Here is a 22,562-nt window from a genome sequence, read left to right as displayed (position 1 = left end):
AGGAGATTCATGTGATTGGTTGTTGGTCGCGTTGCTCGCAAAAAATCGCCAAGCTTCAGACACGCCCAGCATCAGGATTTTTCAAGATTTTTTTCATGCCTGTGTGTGGACGGGCCGTAACGACCTGTAGATGCATAATTCGCAATAAATAAAAACTCAACTAAATAAAATGATGGCTTTGGGACTCGACGTAGGGGAAGTTAAAGATAAAAGGATTGCGAGAAGAGTACAGTTTGACCACTGTTTCCTGTAGAGAGAGAAAAAAGAGGTGATTCACTTGAGATGGAAAAAAATCTGGCGGCAGTAATGTTTCTGTGCAGCGGGCGACTCGCAGTCTGTGTGTGGTATTCATGCTCGCCTTTCTCTTCTACAAAGCAGGGATGGGGTGAATCAGAAGGGATGGAGAGAGGGAGAAAGACAGAGAGGTAGAGAAAATGATAGTGACAAAGAGAAACAGGAAAAAAAGAGGGAGAGAAAGAGAGCGAGCAGTGTTGAGCGGCACTATGCTTCAGCAGTCCTTTTGACTGAGGAGAGAGGGACTGGAGACCTATTGTTGAAATCCCATTCCTCACTGTATTGTCGGACCTTATCAACGCAGGGTCACCAGGAACAATGGCGAGCGCTGCCATAAGTTCTCATTTGTTCACAGTGTCACTGCAGACAGAAAACGCAGGTGTCGTATCTGTAAAACCTTTAAGGAGGTAAGAAGAAATATGTGATGTTATCAGGGGCTTAAGTATTATTTATAATATAATAATGTAGATCATAATGCCAGGGTTATCCTGGATTGAGCTTCAGACCTCATTTTTGCCACCCTGAGTTAAAAACTGGAAGTGTGGAATTTGAAATAAGTGGAAATGTACAAGGCTGGTTAGCTCAAATGAAAAAGGCGTTCGAGTTGCATTATGGGAAATGTAGGATCCACTGTTTTTGGAGCCAAAAATGTAACTCAATGTAATCTAAATGTATGCTGAATTAAATTGCTCAGGTCTCTCTTCCTGATTTTACAATATTATTTCGATGATTATTTTATTAATGACAATTACAATACCAATCAATTTATCTTTATATCAGCGATAAATTAATAGTGCCTATCAATAGCCATTTCATAACAACTGAAAACATTGGCACAATTAATCTTTTTGTGTCGTTTATGTCAAGTATGAATCAAACAATAAAGCCCATAGTTTATTCAGATTATATAATGATGTATGCTTGTAACTGCTAACCCTTTTAATGACAACAATCGCCATGGCTTGACTACAGCTGCATGAACATGTGTTGTTTTGCAAAATGATAAAAACTTACTGAATCAAGGTATCCTGTAAAACAGCTCAGATACAATACAAAGTGACAAAGGCTGTTATGATAATATCCAGCATTTAATAACTTTCATTTGTTTGCAATTCTTCAGTGTCTATAAAAGTATTTGTCATGTTGGTAGAGGGCAACTAGAATTAAAAGAGGAAAAATCCACCTGTGCCATTAAAAAAAACTGTCCTCTTGGGTCATCAGACGTTTCTTATTCATTACCAGCTATAAAGCCTGACAAAGAGAAAGCTTCTAGCCCTTCTTCTGCCTCTTCACTCCCTCTCTCCTCTGGCTCTTCATGGAGAACAGAGAGGGGAATGATTCAGCGGCTGAAAAGGTTAAAGTCTAGCCGAGGGCTGGAGTTCCTGCGTCTGCCAGGGGCACCTGAAGAGGGGCAAACATTTACCGGCAAAGAAAAGAGGGGGAGAAAAAAAATCAACAGGCTGCCCGAGAGCTGCAGGGTCCGCAGTGAGTGCCGGTGAGGGCCCTTCCAGAGTTTGTCTTGTAATTGAGTCAATTGTTGACCCCTTGTTCAGCCTGCCTCTGCAAATCTTCGGAGGAAAAGCCTGCCGAATAATTAATGGCCTCTCTCCTTCTCTGCCTCTTGCTCTTCATCTATCTATCTCCTTCTCCTCTTTACTCCCCCACTCTTTTCCCCTTGTTTTCCGTTGTCTCAGAGGATAATTGTGCTGTGAGTCAAAGGCAGTCATTTAGAGGAGGGGGGCTGTTCAGGGATCTGCTGAGGCTTACAATCTTCTTTTCACCCCAAATCTTTCTTACCCCCCCCCAAACACTCTCTCTCTTCTCTGCTGCATTCTCCCGCTTTTTCATTCCTCCTTTTGTTTGCACCGTGGGATGAATTTTAATCACTACACTCTCCACCTCCGATCTTAGTCTCCCCGTATTTTGTTCCCCTCTTTCCCCCAGTCTGGCCACTCATTCCCTGTTTCCAACTTATATCCAGCATCATAGCACCTTCTCCCCTTACCACTCCTCCACTGATCAGCCCCTCAGAAGCTCTGAGAAAACAAGGGCACAGATATAGCCCTTTGATGACCAGAGGAAGGGAGTATTTGTCACTCCAGGTTTAGCATGGGCCAAATGTGTTCAACAAGCACGGGACCGATTGGAAGAATTGGGAGAGAGGGAGAGAAAGAAGGTGAGAATGACAATATGAGGGAGTTTAGGGGGGTGGTGGAAGGCGGGTGACAGCGGGACAGAGAGAGGAGGGACGCATTCTGTTTGCGGAGAGCGATCATTTTTAAATGCCTCCTTCATTCAAGAACACTTTGTTTGCATAAGGGCTCTAGTGTTGTGCTCCTATTGTGACGGCTTATCCCGAGGGACAGTGCAAGCCGGGGACACTGTTGTCATTCACTGTTGTCATTCACATTTCACACATTTACTTATTAGCAATACCCTTAACTAGAGTAGTTTGCCGCAATGCATTAGAAAAAGAGTGAGAGTGAAAGCATATTATTGTCCGAGGAGCAAGTTTAATATCCACAGGAATAAGCAGAGGGCATAGAGTGGTCACAGAAGTGCCAAGAGTAAAAGCTTAAGTACACCAGCAAACACATTACTTCCTGTAAAGCCAAACTGTGACACTAGTTTTTTTTTTTTTACAAGGTCCCACAGTCCTTCCTTATTTTCTCTCCGCAGACCGCGGGCGTTCAGCCTGCACATTTGTCCCAGTCTGACTGGTCTGCACCAGCTGAAGACATTTACAAGGGACATGGGGGGGTCAGACTTCTTGATTTTCTCTTTATGGTGATTTCAGGAAAAGTGCAATAACCTTTGGAACTGATTCATTAAACAAAAGGCACTGATCTGTTGAACCTTGAGGCAATGAACAGTATGTTTGCAGAGCTGGATAGATGTACCATTCTGAAAAACTTCACTTGTGTTCACTTGTTAGCAAAATTATTACTTTTTGGAACCGTAAGTACATTTTCATGCTTATACTTTTGTTATTTTACTCATGTAAAATGTGCAATGCATTACTTTTACTTGAGTATTTTTAATTGTATTTAAGTAAAGGATCGGAGTACTTCGTCCCCCTCTGCTGTCAGGTTAGACAAGGATCCCGTGCCTTTTAATATTTGCTCCTTGAAGAATAGGGCGATGAGTCAGACAATGCCATAGACTGTATTCATAAGGACAAAACTCTGTTTGATCTGGTGTTATAAGAGAGTCTTCTTTGCCTCCCTTTCTGTCTCTGCACTATCCACAGTGCGTGTTTGTTAGGAAATCCTGGACAAACCAATGCTGTTTGTTCTCTCTTTGTCAATGACGGGTTTTTATTGACTTCTACTATTGACAATCGCACGACTCCTGTTGGCCTCACACAAGCTGGTTAACGCTGTGCAAATAGGTGTATTTACACACACATTCACAATCTGTCCGAAACACGCTCACAACCTGCGTCTGAATCACCCCGAGCACATCGAGCGTGTAACGGGTAGAAAGGATAGATTAGAAAGAGAAGAAGATACTTTAAATCAAAGCAAAAATAATTTTGTACACACGTATTTCCACTGGGAAAATTATTTAGCTCAGCACTTTTATGTTGTTTCTACTTAAAAAACATCACTGTATTTTCTTAACATGTTGAAACAAGAAAACAAGAAACGTTGTCCTCCGAGCTATTGCCACCAGCTTTGAAGCACAATATTAAATCATAACTGTATGCATTTGCATTATTATTTCCCTAAACTGGTACTAAGAGCAGGGCTCAAGCTACATGAGAGATTATGTAATTGTTTTAAATACTCAGACAATTTGTTGAGTTTTGTTGGTGACGGATTGGATTCTGCTGAGTAGATTTTAGTTCATTAGTGTTTCTAAAATATAAATGACAGCCCTGACTAAGCACGCATGTGTCCAAATATGATTGGCCACTGAGTTTGTGTCTTACATCCTTCCTAAAATACACTATTACAGTAGCAGTTCACCTGTCATGGTTGCCATTCACAGCCATTACACGCATCAGTGTGAATCCAGTTAACTCAATCTGGAGAGGAAAGGACTTTCCAGACTCTTTTGCTGTGACTGCCGAGCAAAAACAAAGTTGAAGAAGGGAGGTAAAGAGACAAGGGAGTGAGAGAAAGCGAGGGAGGGTGATGAAGTAGTGAGAAAGAGGTTAACAAAAAACACACAGGGAGCGGAGCAGAGCTTCTGTGTCAATGGAGGAGATCATGGATGCCAGTAGGGGGCTCAGCCTTCAGCACAATAGACCCCCAACTGAGCCAAGACCCTTAATACCCATACTCCTATTTCACACATCTTTTCAAAGCACCCATACAAGCCACATCCACCCCTCCTCCCTCCACCTCCTCACTCTGGACGTGCCCGGTGATTGCAGCCGGTTTGACAATAGCGAGAAAACCTTCCGTGGTGCAACTAGGGGCCGTCCAGGGACTCATTCAGGGGCCATCAGGGGCCATCAGGACACCTTGTCTTTGTGTATTGGGAGACAATAGTAACATCTCGGGACCAGCAGTAAAAGCTTCCTCTGTCCTGGCAGGGAGCTGTTAGGAATGACAGGGGCATCAAGTGTCAGTGATAAATGGGTCATTATCATCTGATCTAAGCTGAAGTGTGGAGCTGATAATGAGTCGCTGCGTCAAAATCACAGTTACAATTGAGAACCTGTTGAGTTGCCACACAAATGACTGACGCAACCATGTGAGGACAATTGGTATTAGTCAAAACTGAAGATGTACTTCAGTCATTAATACTTTTTTTATACTGTAATACCTGGATGATGGAAATAAATCTAGCAAAATTATAGTAAAGGTAAAAATAAGTTACTTCAGTTCGCTTATATACTTTTTTACATTTAAAATGTAACAACATGTAAATACTTATAATAATTCATTAATATATAATAATATTATACATATAATAATAATCTGAATTTAGTTACATTCCCTCCTGAAGCAACATCCCCCACTAAAGTATTGTAAAACAACTCCAGAACGTATTTATTAAAAATTGAGTCTTAAGGGTGTGTTCCGGTGCAATGAGAGAGACATGCAAACATTTCATTTCTGCCAAAAGAAAACATCTTGAAAAAACTAATCGCCATGAGCGGGGAGGAAAAATATACCTCAACATCCTGGGCAGGTCCAAGGGAATTCTGGCTCAGATTCAAACTCTGGAAACAGGGTGAAGAAGGCCGGGCTTTGTGGAGTTATAGGGAGCATATGAGGGGCGTTAGGTAACTAAGAATTCATTTAGTTTGGCAAAAATGGGAAATTTTGTGAAAAGTATGACAGGAGGCTTTCAGACACCTTTTACACCTTTTCAGAAACCCTTTCAGATGCCAAGCAGGCATACTTTATCAGATTTTTTGTTTTTAATTTGTATTAAAATCAACTTTTTATTAGCCGCTATGCTTCTGAGGGAGCTTATTGCATCAGTTCTTTAGGGGCATAACCCTAACCCTAACAAACTATCCTTTAGTCATGATCTAGCTTAGCTCCACTAGCCTCTCAACCCGGCTACTGGCCTCCACTCAAGCAGACCCCCTCCTCCATTTACAAGGCCCTTCAGTAGCGGGCTGGTTGCTAGACAATGTGCTTGGTTATGTAAAGACCCTCCTGCACACAAAAGCCAATGTGGGCGCCTGTTATGTGCAGCTCTTCAGAGCCCCGGGTCAGTTAGCAGAAGAGCTCTGGCGCTAACACTCCAAGTTAAAAACGTTTGCTCTTCAATGTGTTTACGGAGAGGAGAGGATGGATCAGTGAATTATCTTCTACTGGCTAATTTCACTTCCCCTCAACTCCCAAACCCCACTTGGCTGAGGTTAAACCACTCCCTTGTTGACCTGTGGGTTTATGAGAAGGTTGTGCGGCGAAAGATGAGTGTGTGTGAATGCATGCGTGTCTATGTACACATTCTGCATAGTCTAATTGCCAATAACTGGTTCTTATATCACAGTTTCACATTAGATATAAATCCCTTACAGTTACAGCCTTGATTTTTGAAGCATTATAACTCATGTATATGTCAAATGGAAAAATAATTAGCTAAGCTCCATTCACACATGCTTTCCTTTATGTAAATGTAATGCTAATTTAACGTGCCTGTCTGAGGACTGAATAAGCCTCCAGAGTAACGTGAAAGTCTAACGTCAAACCAATCACAGCACAAATCTGAACTAACTGTAATATTACAAATGTAAAACAGTCACAGACAGAAATTCACATAGTGTTTGCTTAGAGAACTGTATTAAATGTTTTCTTCGAGTGTCATGTTTATGTGTGTCTGTGTGCATAGGTGACAACAGAAAGCGAGAGCCCTCCAGGCAATGACATGGTGGTAAGCCACACGCCTCAGACATGCCACCAGCCTGCTCTGATGGCCGACCAACTGGGGGAAAAGTACTGAGGTAAAGTAGGCTACTTTGTGTGTGTGTAGAAAGGTTTAACTTTAAGACACACAGCTCTACTTAAACAGAAATATACACAAATCCTGTTGATGTTTGGGCACCGCAGACTGTCTCCTAACATGCTGCCTGTCAGTGATCAGGCATGATGTGGAACCACATAAACATGCCAGAGCCCTGACTGTGAAAGGACAGTACTGAACAGATTGCCCCAAAGAAAAAATGCAGAATTAATTCCCTGAGTTTGAAAAACATCAAATATGATTGAGGACTCTAGCTAATATGAAGACTCGTTTTTTGATAAAAACGCTTTAACGCCTTCTGATAACAAATATTTAAATTCAGGTTCACACTAAGCAATTATAAAAAACAAATATGGCTACTTAAATATATTTTACATATAAATGTGAGCCAAATTTCCACAGGCTAAATCTCAAGTCGCATAACATTTGATTTGGTTAGTTGGCAACGTATCTATGAACTTTTGCCAAATGAAAGTCCACACAAGCCTTTCCTGAATTTATCTTAGTTGGATGAATTAAAAGTTGTATACTAATAAACAGCGCTAGTTATCGCGTGCAAGTATCATATGCCACATACCTACTATTTATTTTCCATTGCAACAAGAGACAGAAAATGTTTTACAGAGTCTTGTCCCTGAGATAAAACTCACAAGTATATAAAGTTGTGTTTAGGCAACCTGAGATGAACCTGGACCTCAAGAGAACTAATGTGAGTTTCTCATCATGTCCTCGACAGCCACCTCAACCCACAGAGAGAAATCACCCATATCTCTGAACATCTAAACACACACACTTGCTCAAGAAGACAGCCAGAGACACACAGATACACGCATACTCTCACTGTGACACCCAATCACGCTCACACAAACTCAGCCTGACAAGCTGGAGCATGTGTGACAGAGCTCGTTGGTTGGAAACAGACATCTCTCTGCCCCCAGGCTCGGCTCTATCCCACAGGAAGCTGGAGTGTGAGCTGGGACACACAAGATGAGGGAGGAAGGGGGGGGGGGACCACAAGGACTCAACCCTCCACCAACTGGAACTACATGCAAAGGGATCTAATTACTGGCTGATCAATTGTACATACATGCATGTTTTAGTGCTACTGAAGTTACTTATATGATTATCGCATAAAAATATGCGTTCCAAGGGATTTTTTGTGGGTCATAGATCTCTTGCATTGACCTGTTGAGGATGTACACTTGAAGGAACTTGGAAAAAGTATTTTAATCGATTTGATTTTATACGTCCCATCAACACTTTGCATAATCTACAAGCCATTAGATCACTCAAAGATAATGCAATGACGTTTTTAAGTACAAACTCAATTGTGGACTTGCTTGAAGACTGACTTGCTATGATTGTGTCTTGGCTGTCAAGAAATACACATATTCCCTCTCTTGCTGAGATTAGGGTATGTGCACACTGCAAGCCTTTATGCTCAATTCTGAGTACCTTTTTTTGACCTTTTACATTATTTATTAAAATATGACCAATATCAGATGACAGTGGGAATTTGACATGGTGCTTAATTGACCCGAATGCCCATAGCTTCAAAATCACCACAACTTCCCGCCCTGCACAACATCTGGGACCCTTCGCCCACTGTATGCCCGAGCACACGCACACAGCACTTAACATTCACACAGACACATTGACACGCACAAGTGCTCACCACATTTCTGCTCCACAGCTGCAGTAGAAGACAAGAGTCGATAAATAACCCCTTTGAAAGGGATCCTGTGGGTTACAGTGTTTGAAACTTTGAACATCCAGAGATTGTTCTCTACCGCAAAACAAATTTTTGTTCATATCCCAAAAGACAGAACTCAAAAGACAGTATGTATCTGTCTGTCCGTCAGCAAAGCGGGGCTCTTAATGGACTACAGGTGCTGGCTAATAAGGGCCAATAAATGTGCCATAGCAGAACAACTGCCTGTCCCGTCCTGAAAATAACTCACAGGAACAGAGTGATGGACAAAGGTGGTTTAACTGCTGGTGGAACAATCAGCGGCTGGGAAAGTCCAAGAAAGTCACAACTTGCTGTGGAGTCATCACATTTAGTAGAAAGTGGATTTAGTGCCATACTTCTACATATAAACACCCTTTCTGAGATACATTGAAGAGCAACAGTTGCATGAGAATTATTCTATAAATGTTCTCAGAGGATAACGGTTTTGGTTAAACTTCACACTCTGATAGATCTTCAGAATTAAGATATATTTGTTTTCCTGAATATTATCACTTATCTTGTCTCTCTATTTTTCACGCTGTGAACTCCGAAGCCATTCCAGTGTTATGATCATGCCAAAAGTGTCATCAGTACAGGGAAATTGAGTATGCAAACTTGCCTAATCTGGTTTAATTTTTTATCTTATTTGGGTTCTTTTATTTTATTGATCTACTTATATATTTGAGGGAGTGATATAGTATATTTGTCCCACCAGAGAGTAATAAAGAAATAGATTTAAAGAAAAAAAAAATGCACGAATCAAAACATTTTGTCAATTGTCAATGTCCCAGTTTGGGTAAGGATGTTGTATGATGAATAAAAAAATGCACTATGCAGTCTGGCAGCTTTTCTCACCCATTCATCTTGTTGAGCATTTCCCAGCATGCACTGGGCAAAAGGCAGAGAACCAGTTTGCACAGGTCGCTGGTCTATCATAGGGCGAACACACAGCGCTGTACTCTGTGTGAAAAGAAAAGTGAGCGTGGATCCCTGTTGACCCTCTGTGTATTCAGCCGAGTCGGGTCCCATAAGCCCCGGCATAAATGCCCAGCATGGTACCTCGATCCTCCCGCAGTCTAAAGACCAAGAGACTCTCTCTCACAGCCTCTTCCTTTCACTGTATGCTGCCCTCTCTCTGTCTCTCTCCCACACGCACAGAAAGACAGTATCTCTCCCCCACCAGTTACTCTTCCATTATCCCACGCTCTCCTTAAACTTCTGCTAGCAGGTGTGAGCTCCTGTCCTGTAGCCGGTCCGCTCTGCACCCCCTGGCATGAGGACGGGGATGACGACAGGAGGAGCATCAGAAGAAAGGAGTACAGGAGGAGGAGGAGAGGACAACAGCTCTGGACCTGAGAAAACAACAGCTGCGACAGCCGCATTGTCATTCCAACATTTGTTTCATGCTGATTGCAGCAGCAGGTCAGTTCCCAGCATGGGAACCACACAACTCAGAGCAAAGGGCCGGTTAACTATTGTTTGAATCTGCCACAATTAATGAATTATTGGATAAGCTGATACATCTGTAATATGTTTTACTATCAAAAATTTGCTTTAGTCATTTTTAACTGCATGCATTCTGGCTTTTCAAAAATGTATAAGATACTTTTTTTCTCATACTTAAAAAAACTCATTATTATTTAGTTGGGACTATTGCTTGCACCAAACAGGACATTTAAAGTTGCATAACTTTGGCTGTGGGAACCTTTTTTTTACATTTTATAGACAAAATGATTAATCAATAATGAAAATATTTGTGAATTGCAGACCTACAATTTTCCCCCCATTACTTTTAGTACACAGTTGGGACACAAGGAACAAGGACATAAAAAACCTAAAATATTGTAGGACTGTCCTTAAAGTGAGCTTTATTTTGCTAAGCGCAAAACAAAAAAATGTGGACATTTGGAAATAAAACATTTGAGTGGCACAGCCTCGGTGTGAAACCCACCACAGCCATCACACCTGCATCCAAACACAACATGTAGGTAGCTGTCTCTCCACATCTTCTCCAAGAAAAATGACCTGAGCTTTGTGTGTGGCCAACAACACGGTCTACTGATGCTGAGGTAACAAAAAGCTGTTTTACCATCAAGAACAAGTGTTGAACCGACAGCTGTGTTACCACTGTGTCGCCTCCCTCCTGCTTTATGCTGAAATAAACTCTTAACGTAAAATATGAAGTTTTCCATGAGCGTCTGGGATGTTGATGCATGCTTTTTTAACCTTGGGCTGCTCTTATACATGGGAGGCCATGTTTTATGTTTCACCACACACGCTATAATCATGTGTGTGTGTTAGAGTCCTCCGTTACTGGCTCTCTGTTTGTTAGTTATTGGCTACCAGGAAATGAAGGCCCTCCCCATGTAATTAATGGGCACAATTATGTAATTGAGGAGTGGTCTGCACCCAGCTGCAAATAGGACCAGATGTCCTTCGCACAGAGAATTACAGTTGTTCTGATCACTTACAGTGGGGTCAGCGCCCATACCAAAACCTAGCTCGCCCCCACAGTTACCCAGACCCTCTTTTCTTTCTCTTGTAAATAAAGACTTAATGGTTTACAAGCCTTCCAATAACCGTAATACCTTCAGAGCGAATTAGCTCACAAAGCAGCCAGACACACAGGCTGGAATGAACCAAGACTGCTGGGAGGAAGAAGTACACCCACATAGTGTTCTTTTCTTCTCTAAAACAGTTTTCTTTTCTTTTCTAAAGCAGTGTTTTAACTTGAAGGAAAATGTGTTTTTTACTTCGAAAGAAATTTTTGTGCTGAAAGCCTTAACAGAAATTATAAGATAAATGATCCCTGCTCATCCTAAAGCAACTTGTTTACTTCCTTCTGGTCTCTTATTGTTGTTGTGTACATGCATGTATTCGTGTCTATGTGTGTGTCAGCACATTATCTTGGTGAACCGACACACCAGCCGCTAAATTTGAAGTTTAGATTATTGCAAAGCTGCGAGGCTGATTTACATGCAGCCGATGTCATGCCCTCGCTGTGTATTCAGAGAGGCAGAGGAAACCTCCCTGTTCTTTTAAATAAGTTAAAGAAGCTCAGCACTGAACAGGCTTTCAGTATTTGAGTACAAGAACTCAAACTGGTTTTGTTTAAAACCAAGGTAATCACCTGTTAAATTAGACACGCTGTTAAACTTTAAGTTAGAATATTTCTTTTACAACAGGATTCTTTCTACAATTGACTTTTTATAACGTTTTATGTTAAGCTGACACAAGGATGATGATATATCCAGCCCTGAATCTACACTGTGAAAACAAAGTGCATTATGGCTGGTAGTTGAGAAAAACAAATAGTTATTGCTGGGATGAAATACAGAGGAGACAGAATGACAACTTATCTTATCTAAGTTCTTGGGTAGAGACGTACATTATTTCTGGAGGAAAAACTACTTGTATGAGAAAATTAGTTTACTCCTGGAATGTGAAGTGTCAAAAACAACGGTTTTGTTGTAGATACTAGTGACATTTCCATTGCTAAAACGAGAAAGGCACCATTAAAGAGATAAAACCTCGAAAACATTGAAAATGGTTGCTCAATAAGCGAAAGAAAGAGTCAGTCGGGAAGGGCAGGGCCAAGCAGTCAGTCAGCCAGTCAGGACGGTTGAGTTGTAAATGTGTTCCAGCAGGAAAAGCCAAGCTTCAGAGCAAGGCGAGCAGCCTGGAGTCGGCAACTTTCCCCTGCTCCAGCTAGCGCACCGCCCTCCCAGCAGCCCACCCAAGAAGCAGCCCATGGGCATAAATTTGAGAGCCTGACTCGCTGCGGATTTAAAACAATCTGCATCTCTCTCTCTTTCTCTCTCTCGCTCTCCCTCCTCCACACTCACTATGAAATGTTTCTCTCGTTCACCCTTTACTCTCTTTTGCCCTTCTTTCCTTTCCAACAAATTCCACTGTTAATGAAAATGGAAAGCTCTTTCTCAACTTGTGCCAATAATATTATTTTTCTGAAGTCTTAATTAAGTTTACAAATATGTATCAAATGCACTGGAACTGTATTTGTCCCATGTTACTGTACAATCTTGATGAAGGGTTTCTCTCTACTGTAAAGGAGACGTCAGCAAAGCTTTGTTGAAACAAAGTTAATTACATCTCACAACCTTCCTTGTTTATTGTTTCCTGGAGGGAATTATTTTCTCAATAACAACTTCAACACAAAGTTAGCTAGTTTCCATTTACGTTTTATGGCACCGCAACACACAGAACATATCTGTTAACAACATTAGATGCTACAGGAGAAATCAGTCAGATCACTTCAGTTAAGGCTATCAGGAAACCAACAAAACAAGCGCACCACATCTCTTTTGTTAATTACGGCAGAGCCTAAATGAGCTTGGCTTGGTTTCAGATTTACCATTGTTTCTGCTAGCGAAACAATTAACAGATGTTACTTATGAATCAAAATGAAGGTGCCGAGGCTTGTCACCAGTGAGAGTTCGCCACTTTCCACAGAAAGTCTGATGAAAGCTGTCATGTCAGATATGTTGTAGTAAATATGAGACTGTTTGACTGAGGGTGTAGTTACCTTTGACCCACAGCAGATTCATGTCAGTGTATCGGTGACAGGGGCCTACATTTGGCTTGCACTGGTAGTAAGTCATGTGCGTGTCATTGTGCTACATCCATGCATGTGGATGGACTTCCTGTTATGGCATCTGATCTGGTTAACGTGGCATCAGCAAGCCACTGTAGCTTCTCACAACTGTCACTTACTTACAGAGCAGGGAAACAAGAATAGACAAATATGCAAAAGGCCGGGCAGCGGAGGAGGAGAGAGAATGGGAATGAGGAGATTTATACAGAACGGGAAACATTTGGACGAGAAGCAACCAAAAGAGGTTAAGAAAACACAAAAAGAGAATATTTTTTTGTGGGTTTTAGAAGGCTGACCACACTATTCCTTTCTCATAATCATGCACTACGAAGCAATGCGGTTAAGGTCATCAATTGTTTACATTTTAGTTTTTTTTAACTCTATAAACCTGGAATACAATTGAGATATTGTTCATTTTACTTAAGAATAGATACAAGTAAGATACATTTAGGCTTTAGGTACATGAACTTCATTTACAATTGTTGAATGACCTGAAATAGCTTTTTGCTAAAAATGTAAATAAAGTTTACATGTTTGAATAAAAACCTCTCTCACACCTTTTTATTTTTGGAAATTTGGGATTGCTGTATTCATCCTTTTTGAGATCATTACAGTATCACTGCACAGCTATCTTTATATCAACCACTATGTTCCAATACTGAAACTCAACTGAAATGTCCTTAACATAGAGTATGAGAAATGATCAAATATCCAAAGTTGGAATATATATATACAGTATATATAGAATGCTTTAGTCTTGTTTACCTTTACCAGATATTTCCTCTAAATTCCATCTAAAAAGAACTAAATCAAACTATATTTTGAATACAAAGTTCTGTATTTGTATCAATGATGAATTGTGTCCTATTTTATAACATGAACCAAAAGATTAAAACATTTAACTCCATTTCCAAATTAAGTTAAAAAAAGAATTGCTTTGCTATCAGTACTAAAACTCAGGTATTGTATTGGCCCTGTTATCAAAAATTATTTAATGATAATCAGCCCTCTTACTGGTTGACACTGGTGCTGTGCCAGATAATAATAAATACATTAAATATAAAGAAGCCCTCATGTACAGCTGCATCTACCCTTAAAATATGCTGCATACCAGTGCTTGAGTAATCATAAATATCTACATAACTTCATATATACTTGCTGCATGTTTGTCAGGCGAGTGTGTGGAATTATGAGTTCCCCCAGAAGATGTATCAAGCTAAGATCTACTGTTGTTATCTCATTTCATATTAAAGAGTTGTTGTCCTGGAGGCTCATCACAAACACGCGGTACACGGATACGCCTCTGCTCTCTTATCCTCACTTAATGTCTCCCTCTCTCTGGCTATCTGTCTCTCGCTTTCTGGAAGTTGGGAATACTTATTTCACCAGTAAAATGTAATAGCTTATCACATAAAACAGCACTGGTAAAATTAGTGACTTGCATACAAACTGTTCAAGAGAAGTAACCAACTCTCTACTTAATGTGAAAATGAGGGATTACATTTCTTTTGGAGAAGAAAGGGGGAGCAGTATTCCACCCAGATGTTTCTTTTTCTTTTATGTTGAACTGAAATGGCTTCAAAACTGACACAGAACTCTCAGGATGACCCTCCCTGGCAGCATGAGGGAAACACTGGTTCATTGGTGGACGTCAGAGAGACGCAGGCAGCGAGGAGAGCTAATGTCAGACACTTGCATTGTAATTACACCGATGATGGCAGCACCCGAATGCACCGTGGCTATGGCAACCTGCTGAAATAACAAACACCGCCCCCTCTTCACTTTCTGCCTGCCGACAGGACAGTGTTTCGTGAGTCATCAGCAGCGGAGAACACACACATTGAAACACAAAGTCACTCACACATACAGGTACAAAACCTTGAAAGTATATAAATAATATGCATGCATGAAAACATAACCAATTCACTCACAGTTTAGACCTGCAGCTGTTTGGTTTACTTTTATCAAACATTTCTTTGTTTCCCTGCCTCCTCCACATGCTGTTAATGTTTCGCCTTTGTCATCCACAGCAGACCACCATCCCTCAAAGAAAACCCCGACCGCAGGCCCATTGTTACGAGGCAGCTAAAGTAACAGTGAGCAATGAGTAAGTATCTTTGTGGGTTGTTGGTGGTGCATGTGAGAGCCATTGACAATCTCACCTGGATCCTATTAGCACTAGTTTGATTTCTAATATCAACCACATGAGATGATAGTTAACAGTCAGCATGCTTAACTGTTTGAACACACATGCACACACACACATTTATCAAAAACCGCCACCCTCATTCAAAGACGGAGGAGGGGCGACGGGGACAGGAATGACTCCGCCTTTTACTGTCAGCAGTAACCTTGAATCTATATAAAACACACACACACACACACATGTTCCCTGAGGCAGAAAAACACTGCATTTTCTGTAAGATTCCACCAACATCATTCTTATTGCTGCCTGCTGTGCCACATGTGACTTGACCTTTCATGTCTAGTATTAAGGCATTAGAGCAGGGAGTTAAACCAAAGTGTTCCCACATTAGGGACCAGGAAGACTGGTTAATCAGCCCAAGATTAGTTTAGGATCAGGACTTGTTGGGTTCGTACTCAAATCTTTCATTGCCCGTCGTGCTCCATTCCATCAATTGCTGTCCGGCATCCTATAGGAATTACGTTAATATTTTTCCTTCTGCCGATCTGTGCAACACGGAGGAAAGTACCGCAATCATTTCTACCACAAAATACCTTTGTACCATGCTAAATTGCCACAAACATTTTAAGAGAAAACGTATTTGCTGCTTGGATTGTAACTGAATTCGATCTGCGTGGGTCAGCGTCGGAGACCGAGTTTACATCTATTTTGTTAATAGAAAACCATTCAATCGTTTAATCACTTCCCAAAATATATATATTAATATAAAAGGTCATCTAGGCATTATGTTACTACAAAAATGCATTTGCTCTTGCAAATAAGTAGTATATGAACATGATATTTTAGGAGACAGGGTTTATGTTGGGGTAGTGGATGGGAAGTTTATGTCCTGTAACATTACATTACGCTTTTTGTTTTCAAACCAGAACTACCATCTCTTTCTAACTGTAAATAAGTGTTTGGGTTGCTTGTCCTTTATTTTCCATAACAACAATCTTCTGCTAACCCCTTTCACTACAGAAGTTATCCAGCATCAGAGAATTATGCATCAACCTTCCAACATTGACGGGATGTCCTTAATGTTAAAAATCCTTAGCCAATTAAGAAATCTAACACCTAAATGCTCCTAGTACTAGACTACTGGTACTAGGATGGGTTAAAAGCAGAGAACACATTTCACTGTGTGTGCTCTGCATGTGTGACCATTAAAGAGGGTTTCATCCTTCCTGTGAAGCCGACAATTGAGCGGCCCGACCAAGCAAGGAGGCAGAGGCAGAACGTCCAACAATATATTACATTCGAGCACAGGACACAGCCTCAAGCTTGCTCTTCCCGTGAGCACAGTCACCAGCCACAAGGATCTCACACACCCAACAAAACAGGAAACACAGAGCCTAAATACCCACACTAATTAACCCAACAAGACACAGGTGAGGGGGAGGAGACAACACAGGGCACCAGGTGAACATAATCAGGAGCAACAGAAAAAACGAGAGGGGGAACACTTTTCAAAATAAAACACATGTGCAATATACAAGGCCTGGAGCCGTCAGTCCACAGTGACAAAGTTATCTTCGTCACATTTCCTTACCCCTCTCCCTAGGAAGCACAGTGTCTTAACCGTTTTGGCCATTTAGCTCTCCTCCAGGAGTCTCCACTCCGCCCAGTGTGTCTTGAACTCTTCTATGTGCTGCGGAGTGGTCAGTTTCTTCCTGAGACGTTTCATATAATTCATCCTGAGGTTCTGGATCCCTCCGCTCTTCTCAGAGGTGACATTCTTTAAACTAGTGTTGCAATTCCCATCAGAAGTAGAGAGCTGTGATGCAGCACACTGAGCAGACATGTCACTCGAGGAGCTTTAGTCATGTGTGACATTAGCAGGATGGAATGTTTTTTCAGCTGATGTTTCAATCCTCACCATGTTTGGTCCGATGGGCTCCAATGACGGCCTACTGTTTTCAAAAATACTGCTTGAAGAAATATCCTGCGTTACTTCCAGAAATGTTTGCGTTCTGTTTCCCCCCACACTTTTATCAGATTTTTCGCTAAAGGAGATTGTGTTCTGTACATCGTTGTGTTCTGTACATCAGATTGGCTAAAATCCATGCTCTTATTCAGAGGGCGGATTATTTCAGTCTTGCCGTTTGAATTTGGGGATGAAGTCAGTTGGAAAGGGAGACTGCAGGAATATCAAGCTCATACAATTTACGTGCAACAACAGGATCCAAGCAACCCAATTCCGGCTTGCAGAGGCCGCAGTTGAGTGGAATACCGACAGGCATCCAGAGAGCTTCGACAGGTCTCAGACCACTATCCATGAGAAACAACACATCTTCAAATACAAACAAACTCTGTGGACCTGCAGCTACTTCTCCTGGGATAAAGACTTTACAAAAGAACGCAAAGAAGCAGCCATTAACCAGAGATACTGTTTTGTCAGAACCAGAGAAGGGCAATTCAAAATAGGGCTCCAGTCCAGCAGGTGGTGACAGGGAGCCTAAAATCTGTGGTTCAACTGGAGATGTGGATCAAAGAAGAGTGTGAGTCTCCTATTTACTGAGCTTTGACTGCACACATCCTGAAGAATGCACACTCTCAGCAGAGGAAAACAATTCACATGTGAGAGAGGAGAGGAGACTCAAGGATTGACCAGAGATGCTGCTGGTAAATAGATTTGTAATGTAATTATTGTTTGGAAGAATGTTTTGATTTAATGATTATTATTTCTGTCTTATGAGGATTAAGCTCAAATATAAGATGCTGGAATATAATTACCTTTGTTTGAGATGCATTTACTTTTGATTAAATGTTAAGTTTAACTTGTAACTTGATTACATTTAAAACCAAAGAGCAGAAATGAAAGTGCTTTTTAAGTAATGGCATTGTTTTTCATTGAAATGTTTATTTGCTAAAGTGATGAAAGTATGCTTTGTGTTAAAGATGTTTCAAACTAAATGATGCGAACAGGAAGCAAAATGAAATCTAAATAACTCAAAATAAGAGGAAGATTTCAAATTTTAGTTGTCTCCCGTGTTTCCTTTTGGAGTGAATCAAGCCATTTTCAAGTTATAGGCAGGAGTCAATCTAAGCAAACCATAACTTGACAGATTACTTCCCTTCTCAAATGGTAATACTGAACGCCTCAAAATCTTTCGTGGTCAGGATACTGGCAAATGGAATAAAAAAACCCAAACAGACCACAACCACTAAGAGAACTTGCCAGCCAACTCAAAGGGAAGCTCAGTGCTAGCCCAGTACTGCTGCTGAAATCCCACTTCTGACACCAATTGTGAAGCCGACATTGAGCGGCCGACCAACAAGGCGGCAGAACGTCCAAAATATAACCCAGGTGTGGGCATTTATTAAATCAAGCATAGAGAACATCAGCCTCAATCTTGCTGTCCCTGTGAGCACAGCCACAAGGGATCTCACACAACCAACAAAACAGGAAACACAGAGCCTAAATACCCACACTAATTAGCCCAACAAGACCACAGGTGAAGGGGGAGGAGACAACCAACAGGGCACCAGGTGAACATAATCAGGAGCAACAGAAAAAACAGGATGGGGAACACTTTTCAAAATAAAACACATGTGCAATATACAAGGCCTGAAGCCGTCAGTCCACAGTGACAAAGTTATCTTCGTCACACCTCCCAATTCTAATAAAAAATGATTCCCCTTATTGATTAATCTGTTTATTTAGTTTTGGAAATATCCATTCCTTGTATTGTCTATATAAGACAATAAACTAGTGGACATATTGTATCCTTATTTCCTGAGCGTCCAGTCACTACTGTGGCTCTTATCTTCCCATAATTAAAATAATTACATCTAATACAGCTGACCTCTCATTTTTCTATTGCTTTGACCTGATCGCCCCTGCAGATCAATTTGTCTGATATGCTTTCTAATGGGTGGGAAAGCTCTAAGTGTCCATGAATAATGTTTTTTTGAATATTTCCCATGTCTGCAACATTTCCCCCTTCTATTATGTGTGCCCTTTGGCTGATGCTAGTTAAGCTTTCTAAAGTGTTTGAGACCGTTACCTACCGGTGTCATCATTATTAGATGTGGTATGTCTAGGTAGAGAGATTCTCAGTGAAACCAGTAGTGTAATCTTACCTAATGCAACGATTGTCAAAAGGTGATCTTCAGCATACATGATATTTTCGGCTAAATTAATTGTGATACAGGTCGCACCCATGGGATAAACTTTGGCTCAATAATAGTGAAAACAACAATCTACCTTTAAAAAAAGCAATGCACTCTGCTCTCAACACCCATGAATGACAACGTGAACAAAGCCTTGCAGCAGTGTGAAAACCACACAAACTCAATCCGATGAACCACAAATAACCTTCAAATACCAGACCCTGACACCGGCAACCTGAGGGAGCGGAGCATCTCTTTATGGGCCTTGAAACATGGGGAGGAAAGCTAGAAGATGTGGAGAGAAAAGAGTAGCAGGGGATAAAGGCGGAGAAAGAGTGTTTGATTGTGTGTCTCTGTCTTCTGTGTCCTTTGGAGCATCCCCAGGCCTGTCTGCTCTGTTCTCTCCGCGGCTGAGGCTCCGCACTGTGAGCCAACATGGTTTTAGCCAGGGCCGGCACAGACAGACAGCTGCTATTAAACCCTGATTGTTTCAGGTTCACAGGGTGTGAAAGGGTCTGATTGAGGGGCTGTGATCCCAGTGAGGGTGGTCTTTCTACCCCTCTCTCCCTCCCCCTCACCTCCCTCTCACTGGAAGGTGGGAGGGTGTTGGGGAGAAGGAGGATTGGTGGGGGGGGGGCAGGGCATCACGTGACACATGTTTCTTGCTGAGCAGACCAAAATGGAATCTGGACAAAAACACACCACTTGTTGTTGCCTGCTTCTGGGTACCAGTGTGTCACACAACAAGCGGTCAATAAACAACAATTAAGTAACATTATTATTGCAAGATAGAACTACAAAAAGTTAAGGTTTGAGCTATTTTATATTCCAGATTTGGACTCGCTTGTCTCTTAAGGAACAACTTTCCTTCCTCAAATTTCCTCTAAATTAAATGTTGCTTCAGCATACAGATTAAACATCCTCCACCTACCTTTGTTTACACTGACCTAAAAGGAAAAGGGATTCATCCCACTAACTTCAATTGTATTCAGCCTGATAGACACTTATAAGGGCTCTGATATGGTTGTGATAAAGCCCATCAGTCCTCTCCTGTGACTGGGTAGGGGGACAGTTGCTTCCTGTATGGTCTATTTGTTTAAGAGCATTCCCATTAAGGAGCCTTTTGGCCTTAACACACTTGATAAAGACCAGGGAGGGTGAGGAAGCTCCCCTGCAGAGCTTTTCACACGTGGCCAAAGAACAAGTGCACTTTCCTCCCTCGAAAACTCTCCCCCGTCTCAACCTTGAGGAGGGCCCGAGTGCTTCTCCGTAAAAAACAGAATTTGTGCTTCTTTTCTTGAAAATATGTTCGGATTGAATTCAAAAGTAATATCTGAGGGGCTTTTCCTAGTCACAAAAAGGACGTTTTTCACGCACTTATGTTTCACAATATGTCAACCTCTGACTCTGGTTTTTTTACCCTTGTGGTCATTTATTTAAACAATAAATAATATAACTATTTGGTAAATGTCACAATTTCCCTATAAAAACATTCCACATACATCATTGTCTTTCTAACATGTTTTGTTTTTTGAGATCTACTAAAAGAAACGTTGTGGCTTACAAATACACCCTCCATGAGTGTGTGTGCAAATACTGTTTAGTGAGGTTGTGAGTTTGTGTGCTGAGCACTTCTCACTGTCACTTTGGAATAAATAAGTGTTTGGCTCTTCTATTGAGTCCAGTGTTGACGCTCTTCAGTCCAGGGCCACTGCATGAAGACCAGCACCCTAATCTACCCACATTAGCAGCTACAGTCACCTCTTAGAGAGATAATTAGATTAGAATATAATATATCTCAGATTAGAGATGGATTAGGGAGGCTTCACAATGCATGTTTATTTTAACCAGAATTGAGAACAAAATGCAGCAATATCATCCAGTGCATCATTTTTAAATGGGTTGATGGGGCTTTTGCATAGATTTCTCCCTCCTGGAACCTCACACAGTGCTCAGTGAGGATGTTGTTGTGTGGGTGTCCTGACAGAAACCCACATTTGGAAAAGATATTGGCACCTCAAGTATTTCAGGTTACAAGAAACAGCTGTTCTCGGGTGGCCCTCAGACCCTCGGCTATGTGTGATTTTAAAAACGTATTTAGTCAGACCCCTAAAAAAGAAACACTTCCCCCGGGAGACCAACGTATAAAGACAGGAAAGCGTACATTCTTTTATGTCTAAACTTGTTTCTGCAGGCTTATGCTTCACATCTCCACAATTAGATAGAAAAGACAGTACCAACGCTACTTTGGGATAAGGAGAAATTAATCCACAAAAACTAGCGTATAATACATTTTGATCGGATAGTAGAAATATTATGCAACTCAATTACTGCACATTGCAGTGTACAGGAAGTGTTAAACAGCCTAATTAAATCAAACCAACGCTTCACAATGCGTCCCAAAATCCCCTGAATAGATAAAGCCAAAAGAGGACGTACTAAACTTTCACTAATAACACGTTTTCTTTCTTACTACAGAAAGTACGTAATGAATATGCAGTGCCGAATGATTGAAATACAACTTTCCACCCACGAATAAACTCGTAATTAGATCATGATTGCGTGTGATATCAAGACAGAAAATGAATCATCAGCTGTGCTTACCTCAGGTTAATGCAGGAACATTCAGCATGAAACTTTCTGACTTGATTCCCAGAGTCCTTGGAGGAGCTCAGTGTCCAAGGACTGCTAGAGTCTGAGTTTCCAGTAAAGCCTCCCTTCGCTCGACTTTCTCTCGACTTTTTGGCAAGACGCGCTCGGATGGAGATGACGGAATTCTTCACAGAAACCGACACTTTATCCTGTCTCATAAGTGCTTTCCCATAATTTGTGAATTCAGAGTCACTATACGCAAACGGTGATAGAATTGAACCCCATGTTCGGGCTATGGAGTTCCTCAAAGCGCCCTGGAGTTGGTTGCACAGCCAATGCGGGAATGCGCACCCCCTTCTCCTCCTCCCTCCTCCCTCCCTTTCTCCAAAGTCTGTGGACCACCCCGAAACAGGAAGTTCACTTTTTGTTTTTCTTAAAAAAGAGCCATGCTGCCTCAGTTTTCCCCTTAAAGTTAACATGCACTACAGTTTACCAACACTGATACATTTGCAATCCCTCGCCTTTTATTCTGTGCGAGTAATTACAAATACATTTACAGCGAGATGTTTAAGTTATATAAAGTCATTACAGCATGCATA

The 22,562-nt window shown here is 41.3% G+C and overlaps 1 long non-coding RNA gene across 1 annotated transcript; it reads right to left on the bottom strand.

Moving 5' to 3' along the window:
• Nucleotides 1-2,095: 2,095 nt before the first annotated feature.
• On the bottom strand, nt 2,096-22,271 carry LOC104957932 (uncharacterized). Its single transcript, XR_799713.1, has 3 exons — nt 21,976-22,271; nt 7,415-7,420; nt 2,096-2,106 (listed from the first exon to the last, which is right to left on the bottom strand). It is a non-coding gene; the product is annotated as an uncharacterized lncRNA (long non-coding RNA).
• Between the last annotated feature and the right edge of the window lie 291 nt (nt 22,272-22,562).

Source organism: Notothenia coriiceps, unplaced genomic scaffold (assembly GCF_000735185.1).
Source record: "Notothenia coriiceps isolate Sejong01 unplaced genomic scaffold, NC01 NC01_scaffold00028087, whole genome shotgun sequence".
NCBI lineage: Eukaryota > Metazoa > Chordata > Actinopteri > Perciformes > Nototheniidae > Notothenia > Notothenia coriiceps.
This window is presented reverse-complemented; position numbering and strand designations above follow the sequence as displayed.